Raw genomic sequence first — 13,183 nt, forward strand, 5'->3', positions numbered from 1 at the left:
AGATCTTCTCATTCAGCTCATGATCTCATATGAAGCTTTCAGCTGACGTCACTGGTGTGACCGACTTTATTCTGAGGTCACTGTGAAAAAAATAGAATATAAATGGATTAAATTCCATATTTGAGTGGATGTTCCATGATTGACAGCGTGTGGTTTGATGCTCTGTTATTTAGTGAAATGCGCTTTTCATTAAAAATGACCTTTATCCTGTGTAACACCAAATGAGGATCGGTAACACCAGTGACACCTATGGATGGATAGTTAGAAAAGCGGACGTTTCTGTAGAACATAGATTGAGAGACAGAATTTGGGACACTTCTCAGGGACGTTGCACTCAAAAGTCTCAGCAGGCATGCAGTACATGACTGATACCTGTGTTACATTGGGATAAAAATCCATTGGGGGTTGAACGTTGGGACTACTCAAAATCCAGTATTTTTAACCATATAAACCGAGTATTTTTATTCATTTCACCACAGAAGCTCTGACTTTGGAACTTTGGGGTCCAAAATGCTCACAAACGCTACAGCAATGTCAGGAACCCGTATTATATGAGCGTACCTGTATTTTATAGCAGTCTGCTAATTGTCTTCTGAGCTGAATCCATCTCCTGCCTCCTGTTCTAGGTCCTCAGACACATAACACATCCAGAAGCATCCAGACCCAAAGCCATAGCCAAATTCTTACAGGAACACTAGGCATGTTTATTTGAATAGCATATTCACAGATAAGGGTAATTTGAAGTGCTCACATGTTCATTACATAAAAATTTAAAACGGAGATAAAAAAGGAACAAGATGGATAAAAAATACATGAACCTCTTAAATGGCCAGGAACCACCAGAGAGTCCAAAGTGTTACTACACACTTCAATAACCTAAGAATTGCTCAGCCAGTCTGCATTGTAGTCTACATCATGACTATATAGTAAGCCTCAGTATGACGTTGAGCTCGTCATGGGAATTAATCAAAGATCAGGAAAACATGAAGGTCTTTAATCTACATTTCTAGATTTGGACATGGCTAAAGAGATCATCTGGGAGTTGGTTATGGTTGCGTTTAGCAGAATAATTCAATTCTATCTCAACGTCATTTGTTATCTTGGGTACTATCAGCTGATGTAATAACCTGAGAGGCTCATTACGTTTTTTTTCCGAGCATATTAAGAATATTTTCCAAGCTACTTCAGAATTTATAGATAAGTAACACTACTTTGAAGTATCCAACTACAGCATATCCAAATAGAACCTGCATCTAACTAGTCATCTGTGCTGTCTGAACCCCTGTTCTAGTCCAACCTTAGATCATATAGTCATTGGAGCTACGACTCACACCTGCGACTGTGGTGTGGCCGTTTTCTCTGGTGTGACCATCTCCTTTGATGTGATTGTTTCCTCTGGTGTGGTCATTTCCGTAAATGTGGCCATTTCCGTAAGTGTGGCCATCTCCCCTGGTGCAACTGTTTCCTCTGGTGTGTCCAGTTCCTAAGGTGTTACCTTCTTGTCTGGTGTGATTGTTTCCTGAGATGTTACCTTCTCCTCTAATACAACCATTTTCTTTGGTGTGACCAGACTATGCCCCCTATTATTTCATCTGGTGTGGCCGTTTCTCATGACCATCTCCCCTGGTGCGACTGTTTCCTCTGGTATGTCAAGTTCCTCAGATGTTACCTTTTCCTCCAATGGTACCATTTAGGCTATGGTGCGAATGTCTCCTTTGGTTACTCATTTCCTCAGGTGTGACCATCTCATCTCATGCATCTATTTCCTCTGGTGTGACTGTGTTACCAGTTCTTCGGGTGTGGACGTTCCCTCTGGGGTGACCATCTCTGGCACGACTGTTTCCTCTGATGTGGCTGTTTCCTCAAGTGTGACCATCACTTCTAATGCAACTGTTTCCTCTGTGTGACCGTCTTCTTTGGTGACACCGTTTCCTCTGGTGGTGCTATACTCACATGTGATCTTCTCCCTGATGTGAGATCTTCTCCCTGATGTGACTGTTTTCCCTAGTGCTACCATTTCCTCAGTAGTTACTGTTTCCTTTGTTGTGTGTGTTTCTTCTGATGTGACCCTGTCCTCTACTGCAACCCTGATGTGAATGTGTCCTCTAGTACAACTGTTTCCTGCGGAAAAATCACAGTTTTCTCCAGTGTAACCAAGTGCAGCCATTTCCTCCAGTGTGACCATTTTCTCCACAGCTTCCCCTTCACGTTTCACTTCAGCTGGTCGTATACGCAGCAGATACAGCAGCACCTCGGATGGCATCATAAATATTTCAAAGACATTCAGTGCTTCATCGGCATGCTTTACTACTGGGGTAGCACAGAGCCTGACCTCCTTTCCTCCAGCAGGTTTTTCTCTCGCTGTGGTTAGAAGTTGCCATGAGGCACCAATCCTGAGTCAGAATGGTGGCGTTTTTGGTATAAATTGAGGTTTGTGGTTAAAAATCCCAAACTAGTTCTACTTCATTTAACTTTTATTTGAATTGTTTCTTGCTGGTAGCTCAAGCACAAAAGATCTGTCCAAAGTGCAGGTTTGAAACCCAAATCAATGCCACATTTGTGACTGTAAGAGGGAAAAAACGAAGGCTTTCATTTCTTTGCCTTGTCATTTATTTTGCACCAATGGTGATTCGTGTAGCGGGTAACACCCCTGCCTTCTACGATGTAGACTGGGGTTCAATCCCCCGCCTGGGTAACCACCCTACACTATACCAGTAAGAGTCCTTGGGCAAGACTCCTAACACCGCCTTCACCTGCCTGTGTAAAATGATCAAATTGTAAGTCGCTCTGGATAAGAGCGTCAGCCAAATGCCGTAAATGTAAAATGCAAAACAAAGTTTAAAAAGTCAGAAGTGCAGAACCTGCCAATCCTGAAAGCAAATCAAATACACACACAAACCTTCCAAGCCACTTTCCCTCTGGGTCACGGGGGGCTGGAGCCCATCCCAGCAGCTACTGGGTGGAAGGCAGGATACACCCTGGACAGGTTACCAGTCCATCGCAGGGCAGATTTAGCATGTCCTGGAACTGTGGGAGGAACCCACACAGATATGAGAACTGCACACAGAAAGAACCCTGGTCGCCTGGCCGGGTACCCGAAGCTAGGCCCTTCTTGTTCTGAGGTGAGAGCGCTACCCACTGCGCCACCGTGTTGCCCACTAAATCAAACACAAATCAATATAATTTAAACAATTTCTTTCTGACAATTCAGTTAAAAAAGGCTAATTCTAGACCTCTTAGGGTATTTCCGTTGGGGTGGGAAGGGTTTGAGTCTTTTCACCTCAGGGGGCAAAAAGTGCATAATTTGTCACTGCGTGCTTTCAAAATTGAAAGTATGAGTGCAGAGCGAGGCCAGGCTGTTCTGAAGCGCTGTAAAGTGTCGCCTGTGATGGAAAGTCAGAGAGGAGACAGACTGAGCTTTTAAAGTGTGACAGTGAAATGCGTTTTTTGATGGAATACATACACGCGGTGAGAGACGGCAAGAGAGGAGAAATGAGGCCAGTCACCAAAACTTTGCCCCAAACTGATGAACACACAAGAGGCTGTAATAAGATGCCATGTATCACATGGATCTCTCAGGTAGGGCTGGGCTATTAATCAAAAAGTACCTGAAACCGACTTTCAGAACCTCTAACCAACATAATCTTGCCCGTTTTTACAATTCTGTTAATCCTTTATCCACTCAGTATGTTCATGCACTGTCCACTTAAAAACTGCACGTGTAGTCATGTGACTCCACCATGTCCATTCTGCGAGTGGACGCAGGTCAGGCTGCATCCAAACCGCAGGTAAAAGTGGCCAAAATCGGATTTTCTCACCAAATCTGATTTTTTGGTTTGGCTGTTCACAGTATCTTTTAAATGTGATCTGTATGCGACATCAGTCTGAACAGATCAGCTACTGAACTGACCCGCATGTGCGAAAGAACAGAGCTTCACACGGCTGATCCAGAGGTAAACAATCACAACTGGCAACAAACGCCAGTTGCTCCCGGAGGATCAGCTTCATCTTCACCAGCATCACAGGAGCCAACGTGAAGCTTCACTGACTGGCAGCTGGGCTCATCACCCAGAATGTGTTCGAGCCGTAAAAAGGGCGCGGTCACTTCTTTGGTTCGCGTGCTCGGATTCTTTAAAATTTCAGACTTTTAACTGTTCTGTGACGCCGCAGCCTCGTTCCCCTGCGGCCCTGTTCAGACATTTCTTTAGAAATCTCTTCAAACACAGAGGGTTTTAGATACGTCTCTTCTAATGTTGTTGCAGAAATATCACCCCGAATATTTATGAGGTCTCAGCAGCGCGAAATTATGACGAATGTTGAGTTGCATTGATGTAAAAGCCGCGTGAATTTCAAAAATAAAAATGAAATAATTGTTCGTTCATCGTAAATAATAACATAAAATCTTCAATTATTCGTGATATTGATTTGAGGTCATATCGCTCATCACTACACTGTAACCAGAGACGAAGCCCCTGAAATCTTGTTGGCCACCATGGGTGCTAGTCCAAACTTTCTAATCAACAGAACACTTCCACAACCTTATCTGGGAGAAATGGCAACAAGGTCGTGATGTTGGTATATATGCAGTAAGTAATATACATATATAGTAATATAATATACCTCTGTATATACAGTAAGTCATGTTACAAGATTCTGTAAAATCCAGCTCTTCACCTTCCCAGCTTGGTAGTGGGGACCCTAACAAGTGGGCAGAATTGGCCGTGACTCAATCAGGGAGAAAAGTAATGTGTTGCTTTCTTTGTTTTATTAGTTAAATCCTGTCTTGATTGCCAAATGTTTTGCTACGACATTCCAGAAGCTTTAGGAAGTCTGTGTTTCTTCATGGATGGCTGCTCCATGCGGTTTTAATCATTTTAGCACCGGCAAAAATGTCACCTTCCCCTCCACTTCACTCTGCTGCAGGGGTTTGATTAGACGCTGCAGCAGGAGCTACCACAGTGATGTAAGAGGATGGAGGAGAATCAAAAGACAGTGTGAGCTGCTTGAGTTTGGATAAATGACATGTAGTGTTAGGTGGGTTAGGTGTACATTACATAACATTATCCATCCATCCATCCATCCCAGGGTCGCGCGGTGGGGGGTCACAATAACATTATGGTTCTTGTTAAATAAAACAAAAACACACACACACTATATGTACATGTGCATAGTACACCAATCAGGCATAACCATTCTGACCACCTCCTCGTTTCTACGCTCACTGTCCGTTTTATCAGCTCCACTGACCGTATAGCTGCACTCTGTAGCTCTACAGTTACAGACTGTAGTCCATCTGTTTCTCTGATACTCTGTTACCCTGTTCTTCAGTGGTCAGGACCCCCATGGTCCCATTTTCCATTTAAGAGCTAGATAGCGTTTTTCGTGAGTGGACACAGTGGGGATAGACTACGCCACCTGTATGTCATCGCTGGCCAAACAAAAACAAGTATCTCCAAAATGCTAACTTTACAAGAGAAGGCAAAAACTTTTCTTTGAAGTAAATTTGAAGTATGTCTATTGGTCTATTCATCATCAAGTCTTGAGGACACATTGAAATGAGGTGTTTCATTCAGTCTTATTGCTAAAGGTGTGTAAAATCAGGCCATGCAGTCTGACCTTACACACTTTTGTGAAGGGATGCACAAACTCAGTGAAATTTCTTACCTCCTAAATATTCCACAAACTGTGGGTGGCTTTATTGGAAAGTGGGAGCGTTTAGGAATGACAGCACAGACCACCTAAAGTTACAGAGCGGGTCGCCGAATGCTGAGGTGCATAGAGCATAAAAGTCGAGTTCAAACTTTCCCTGGCATCAACATTGGCACAAAAACTGAGCGCCGGGAGCTTCATGGGATGGGTTTACACGGTGGAGCAGCTGCATGCAAGCCTTACATCACCAAGCACAATGCCAAGGGTCGGATGGAGTGCTGTAAAGCGCCGCCACTGGACTCATGCTTCTCCGTCTGGCAATCCAGTGGATGAGTCTGGGTTTGGTGAATGCCAGGAGAACATTACCTGCCTGACTGCACTGTTCTAGCTGTAAAGTTTGGTAGAGGAGGGATAATGATATGGGGTTGTTTTTCATGGGTTGGACTAGAACCCTTAGTTCCAGTGAAGAGCAACCTAAATGTTTCAGCAGACCAAGACATTTTGGACAACTCCATGCTTCCAACTTCAAGGGAACAGTTTGGGGAAGAACCTTTCCTGTTCCAGCTTGACTGAGCCCCAGCGCACAAAGCAGCTCCATAAAGGCCTGACTGGGTGAGTTTGGTGTGGAGGAACTTGACTGGCACTCACAGAGCCCTGGCTTCAACCCCATCCAACACCTTTGGAATAAATTAGGGCAGACATTGTGAGCCTGACCCTCTTGTCCAGCATCAGTGTCTGACCTCACAGATGCTCTTCTGGATGAATGGACACAAATTCCCACAGACACTCTCCAAAATCATGTAGAAAGCTTCCCATAAGATCGGAAGCCATACACTGATAAAAGCTCCTGTAGTTTTGGGGATGTATGTACAGAAAAGATTTGGGTGACTGTTGACTTCTACTGGTGTTAAGCAGCATTAGCCTCAAGGCTCCAATTCTAAACTGAAGAAGCAAAATTTGGGCACCAGTCATGTCTTGGCTGGTCGACATCTCAGGTAAGTGGAACACTGTGTACCGAATTATTCGTCTAACTCTCGATGTCTGCTCTCCTGTCTCTGCTGCTGTAGGCGTGAACAGAGAGGTGAGGACCTCGCGGCTCTGCTCTGAGTGACGCAGCACTCTCCATAGGGTGCTAACACTCACACCTTCACGGCATCACACACACACACGTTCTACTTCTGCTGAGGAGCCTGTCAACAAAGCTGAAAAGGAACATCATGTACAGAAGTTGTGGAACATGTGACGCCGCCTTGCTGTGAAATGGCGAAAGGAGTTGAATTCTGTTGTTTCTATTAAACTCTGAAAAAGCTTCCAGCGCTTGGGTGTGCGGCATATTTCTGCAACTGCCGACCATCGGAGGAAGACAAAAAGCACATTTCAATTATGCAGACAAAAGAGTCCGCAAGGTCAGCGTGAAAGCACTGCATTACAAGCTACTTAAAATATTATTGAAGTTTCTCATATGGGCCATTTTTCTGGATTAGTTCACTCTGCTGGCCCACGGTAAAAATGTAAAAAAAACAATTGAGATCAGATGTTATGATCTATTTAACCCAAGTTATTAACTGAGACATTTCCACTTGCCAAAGTTATATTTACAGTTTTGAAAAAGGTTTTTAATTTTCTTTTAAAGTGGAATTGAAAGATTTAGATTAGTTTAATTTTTGAAATAAAATCTTAATTGAAAGAAACGCTGTCCCATGTTTTCATGTCACCACCGAAACACAGCGTTAGTCTGTAAGCGGAGCCGTATTTCAGCCTTGGCCCTGCATTTTAGAGCAGGACGTGAGGCCCTGTCCCTCACGTCCACATGGAGAGCAGTTGGATTCCATCGTTTTGAAGTAAATGCGCCCCAAAGATTGAAAATCGGTGTGGAAGGTTAAGAATTGTCAATACCGAAACACATATTTTCTGCAATTAAGCACTTTTTTTGTGTTTTAATTAGAAATATGATGATTTTATTTTATATGTGAACGGCTGTTAAAAGCTGGGTTTGTTAAGTTAAGAGACCCTTAACTTTCCCACAACTGGGAAATTTCCCCTCAGCATTTAACCCATCCGTGAAGTGAAACACCACATACACACTAGTGAATGAACACACAAGTGAGCACACTTGCCTGGAGCGGTGGGCAGCCCTATCCGCAGCACCCGGGGAGCAGTGGGGGGTTATGTGTCTTGCTCAAGGACACAGTCATGTGCTGTCGGCTCTGGGGATCTAACCTCCAGTGCATGACTGCCCCTAGTCATGTACCGGCTAGCACTTTTCAGCTCTGCTCAGAATGAGCTAAAATTGTCACTACTGAAACATTTGGTGATGTAGTGTTAGGTAGTGTTATGATTGTTTTGGTTGTGACCAAATTGAATGTTCAATCAAGTGGTACTACATCCCTGTCCCTCATGGCCACATGGTGAGAGGTTAGATCCCATTGTTTTCAAGCAAATCCGTCCCAAAGTCTGAAAATCAGCGTGGAACATTAAAAATTGTGATATTTACTGCAATTAAGTAACATTTTTTGTCTTTTAATGAAAACTATTATGACTTTATGTGTGTACAGATGTTCAAAACTGCATTTGCTAGTCATGCACTGGGTAATGTTTTTGAGCTCTGCTCAAAATGAGCGAAAATTGTCACTACCGAAACATTTGGTAATGTTTTGGTAGTGTTATGATTGTTTTTGTAGTGACAAATGAAATGGTTAATCATGAGTTTCAATAAAGTAAATATAATTGAGGTGTAGGGTAGAGTCCTCTAGGGTAATAGGACACATTTCACTTGCGTTTCAGGTGTGAAACTGGCGACCGAGCTTAGACACGTCTTTTATCTTTTTGGAGTTTTGCTTTGTTTGTTACATTTTTCTTCATATTTGAAAATGCACTAATAATACATGGACATTCTCAAGACCACCAACCATTGTTATTGACCCCTCACACTGTCTTATGGACTTTATGCAGCATTGTGGAGAAGCTTACAGACTCATATGTCTCTACAGTGGTGGTGACAGGAACAAGAGGTTGCCATGACTACAACACAAATATAGACATTTTATTTACTATCCAGAACCACCAGAGAACCTACACGGGTCTTCTGAGCTTTTAAGATGTGACGCAAATCACATGGCTTGTAACTCACTCACTCACTCACTCACTCACTCACTCACTCACTCACTCACTCACTCACTCACTCACTCACTCATGTTTAACAACACTGTCCACAAGGGGGAACTATTATAACCACTACTAACTATCCAGTGTGAAATCAATCTTAGCTGAAGTGGCTGGGTCTATTGAACATTACGGACATGTGAGAGGTGCATGCTTTCTAGGACTTTGGGGCTTTGCATTAATCACAATTTGTGTTCTTGCTGTATGTAATAAAATAATAATGAGTTCAATTTATACAGCACCTTCTTTTCAAACCCAAGGTCACATTACAGAGGCAGGGAGAAAACATCAGTGAGGAGGAGAATGAAAGTGCTGAGAAAGGAGGTTTCAACCTGAGCTTTAAAGGAGGAAAGTGAGGGACAGAAAGATTGGGTTCATGTGTTCCATAATTTGGGGGCCGTGATGCTGAAAGATCTGCCCCCACAGTGACCGATCCAAATTTTGGGACTGCTAGACGACCTGTGTCAGAGGGTCTAAGTGTTGAAGGCAGTAAGGGTGCAGAAGATCGGCTGAACAGACTGGTACCAGACCATGTAGAGTTTTGTAAGTTGGCAGGAGGATTTAAATGAGCGTAACTGGCATAGAACTGTGGTGATATGAGCAGAAATTTTAGAGAGCGACAGGATTTTATCAGCTGAATTTTTGTAAATACTGAAGAGGGCAGATTAATATGGATGATGTTGAAATAGTGGTGAACCTGAAAAAATAGGACTATTTTGCCTGATAACAACCTGCATAAATGCTTTTTTAGGCCAACAGCGGCTAAAACAGCGGCTCAGTCATCAGGCAGTGAATTCATGACCATTTCATGTCGGAACTTTCTGTGAGGGAGCTTTTAGAGGTGGACGTCTGGTTCCTATCACCACCACTGTGAACAATTCTGACTGCATTTCACATCAAACCATGCCGAATGGCTTTGTTTACATCTTTTAATTATGCAGAAATTCTGAAAAACTGATGGAATTAGCCTCATAGCTCAGACACCAAACTTGTCTTGGCTTATTGACTACTTTTTGGATAAGTAGGAAAATTGGGTACGTTTAATGTTTCTGAGCTGTTGCCTTACTTTCCTCCTGCTTTTGGTGCAGAGCCATGAAAACACATCAGTCAGAGCCCAGGTGAAGACGTCTCCAGCCGAGAGCCGGTGCCATGGTGGGATAACACTCTGAACAGATAAAAATAGCTCTGGAGTCTTCCTCGTCTCCCATGGAAACAGGCTCTATTGCCTTGGCAGGTCCCCTAAATCTTTGGAGTGGATGCCAGTAATTGCTTCCACTTTAGGTGAGCTATTCTGAACTGAGAGCCAGATCAGATCTGCACTGAACTAAGGTTATGTACCATTTTAGAAGCTCTACCTACCTTACAGGCCCTCTATAAAGATATACAATTTATCTGACCCCCCAACCCATTCAGCACTGGTCAGTTTCTGACGAGAGGTATTATAAGGGTGTTATAAGTATATAGAGAGGTATTAGAAGAGCGTTATACGTGTACGAACGAGTATTATAAGGTGGAGGTCCATTCTCAGCATAGCAGCATAGCAGTTGATAGTAGAACACCACCCAACATCCAGCCAGGAGTGGCTCTATGGTCAGAAACTGACCGCTGATGACAGACTAGCAAATGAGCTGAGTGTACACCAGCAAGGTGGAGCTACAAAAGAGGGGTTTCTGATAAAGTGGACAGTGCATGAGTATCCAGCCGTGCATGGTGCTGTATGAAAGTCAGAGACCATCCACTGACCACCCCAGACCCCAGAACCAGAAAGTGCAAAACCAACTTCCAAGACTGAACTTTGGAGGCGTGGAAATATATCCCTGTACGTTTCTATGAAATCTATTCAAATGAAGAATATATTGATAAATGCTAGTGTATTATATTAAATAACATAATAAAGCAATGCAAAACTGATAAGACCCCAGCTGTGCTGAGCTATCGTCTTGATATGTGCAGGCAAAGGGTTTAACTACTGGTGCAGCGGAGCAAAAGCAAGCTAAAATGTTCCCTGTTAACTGCGTCTTCCTGTTGCTAAGCAACAGCTGGCTACAGCTAACTGGCTAGCAGAACTATTTGCCTAATTAAAGACAGCACCAGAGCCGGTTTATGTGGAGCCTGGCCACTTCTTATTCTCCTCGTTATATCAAAAACAGGACAGCAGAGGGCGCCCGTGAGTGAGTCCTCAACGAATGGGAAAAGTTAAGATAGTTTCTAATCACTCGCCCTGAACTTTCCGTTAATTTTAGAAAGTAGAAGAATGTCACTAAAAAAACACAGAAATCTTGCCTGTTTATTTTCTTGTTTCTGCAGCAAACAGAAGGCGGCATTAGTGCTAGAGAGTGATGATTGTACAGCTCATTGGCTGTTCGCGCTCACTGACGTCACGGACCTACATGAGGCGCTCGAGTTTGAAAGCTCTTAAAACTATAACAGTGGTGTTAAAATGTTTTATGCTGCTCTGTTTCAGGAAATTATTTTATTCTTTTACATTGAAAATGTTTCAGCATTTATAAACTATGATTTTGCTCGAATGCTCCATATCGACCCATTCATTTTGGACCTGCTCGGGAGCGCCCTCTAGTGTTTGACAAACCCAGAAGACATTGCAGAGCGGGAATTCTGCTCCCTCCAAGTTCTCTGATAAATAACAAAGCGATGAAAACTAGCCTGTAATCTCATGCGCCGTGCTGATAAGACCCCAGCTGTGCTATGATTTTGATATGTACACATAAAGGCAAAAAAAAGTCATGTATGTCATGATTGAGATCCATGAAGGACTGTCCTCACTGAAAGCTCAACTTACCTTTCATCGGATTGATCAGCACAGAAACAAACGGTCATGAAGTAGGTCACTACTTTATTAACTCAAGTGAGCATTATTAGTTGAGCTGTCTTAGGTGGGAGGGATCAAGTGAACATGCATGTCAACATTAGAGGCAGAACGTCCCCAGAAATCAGTGTGAGGTCAGCTCAACTCAAAACGACATAGTAACTGGTTACATCGCTTTTCTTGAGTTGACTCAACTTGAGGACACACAACTCAAATTTCTTGGTTGAGTCAAACGTTCTCCTAATGCTTTTAGCTCTGCGTCTCAGTTATGCAAATAAAATGAACTTGTTTTTTTATACTCAACTTCCTCCGTCACACCATCCTGCAAAACATTGAGCACACACTCGTGGATGGCTGTGGCATCGCTGGGGCTCAAACTCACAACCTCCTGTTGGGTAGACGGCTCAGTCCGCTGCACCACTCAGGAACACACGAAGCAGCTTCGATTTTGTGTCTACAGATGTTTACAGGTGTAAAGGCACAAACCGAGTCTTTCCCATTGAAACAACAGAGAAAAGGCACTTCGGTCCACATAAACAGCTCTTACGGAAGTCCAGAAAGGCCATCAGCTGTTGCTATAGTTTTCTAGATTGTTATCTTAAGATAACAAGTTAAGTAACTTGTTATTTCAAGAAAGCAATTTTGTTATCTTGAGATAATAAGATAAGTGACTTGTTATTTCAGGATAACAATGTTGTTATCCTGAAATAACGAGATAAGTAACATTATTTCAAGATGAAAATTTTGTTATGTGGAGATAACAAAATAAACAACTCGCTATCTCAAGATAACTTTTGTTATCTCGAGATAACATGATAAGTAACTCATTATTTCAAGATGAAACTTTTGTTATGTGGAGATAACAAAATAAATAACTCGCTATCTCAAGATAACTTTTGTTATCTCGAGATAACAAGATAAGTAACTTGTTATTTCAAGAAAACAATTCGTTATTTAGTTAGTATTTAGCTAAGATACTTAACTCGTTATCTCATAATAACAATCCAGAAATTATAAAATTACCTCATGGCCTCTCTGGACTTCCCAAAGTTCCAGTGTAAAGACTGTATTTACCTTGCGTCATAGAAACCTCTAAAGGTCTATACTGGCTATTCTGGTGGTGTCCAGTCCATTAATGGTATTCTCTGATTTCCTGATGGGCTGATATTACAGCATAAAGGATTCTAATGGTTTAACAGGCGCTCTAGGACTGATTTAAGAAGGTTTCCTTAGTGGGATCGAAAGGTGTCCTACAGGAAACTAGTGGTCTCCCACAGTTACTATTTAGCCGATTCCCATTAGAAAACAAAACCAGGTTTAAATCCTAATGGTTCTAATGTTCTTTTTTGAGCAGAGTGTGTAATTAGAAGTGACCAGAATTGCCAAATAAGAGCAAAATGCCAGATTTCTAACTGAACCGTCACACCACGTGTTGATTTTTTTAGTTTCTAGGGCAGCCAGAGAGCAACTAGGGATAGAGATGATTCTGGGACGAAGAACAGAGGAAGATGGGAAAAGATAAGCCTGAGTCACATAAATCCTGTG

The sequence above is a fragment of the Pygocentrus nattereri genome, chromosome 2 (genome assembly GCF_015220715.1).
Source record: "Pygocentrus nattereri isolate fPygNat1 chromosome 2, fPygNat1.pri, whole genome shotgun sequence".
Lineage (NCBI taxonomy): Eukaryota > Metazoa > Chordata > Actinopteri > Characiformes > Serrasalmidae > Pygocentrus > Pygocentrus nattereri.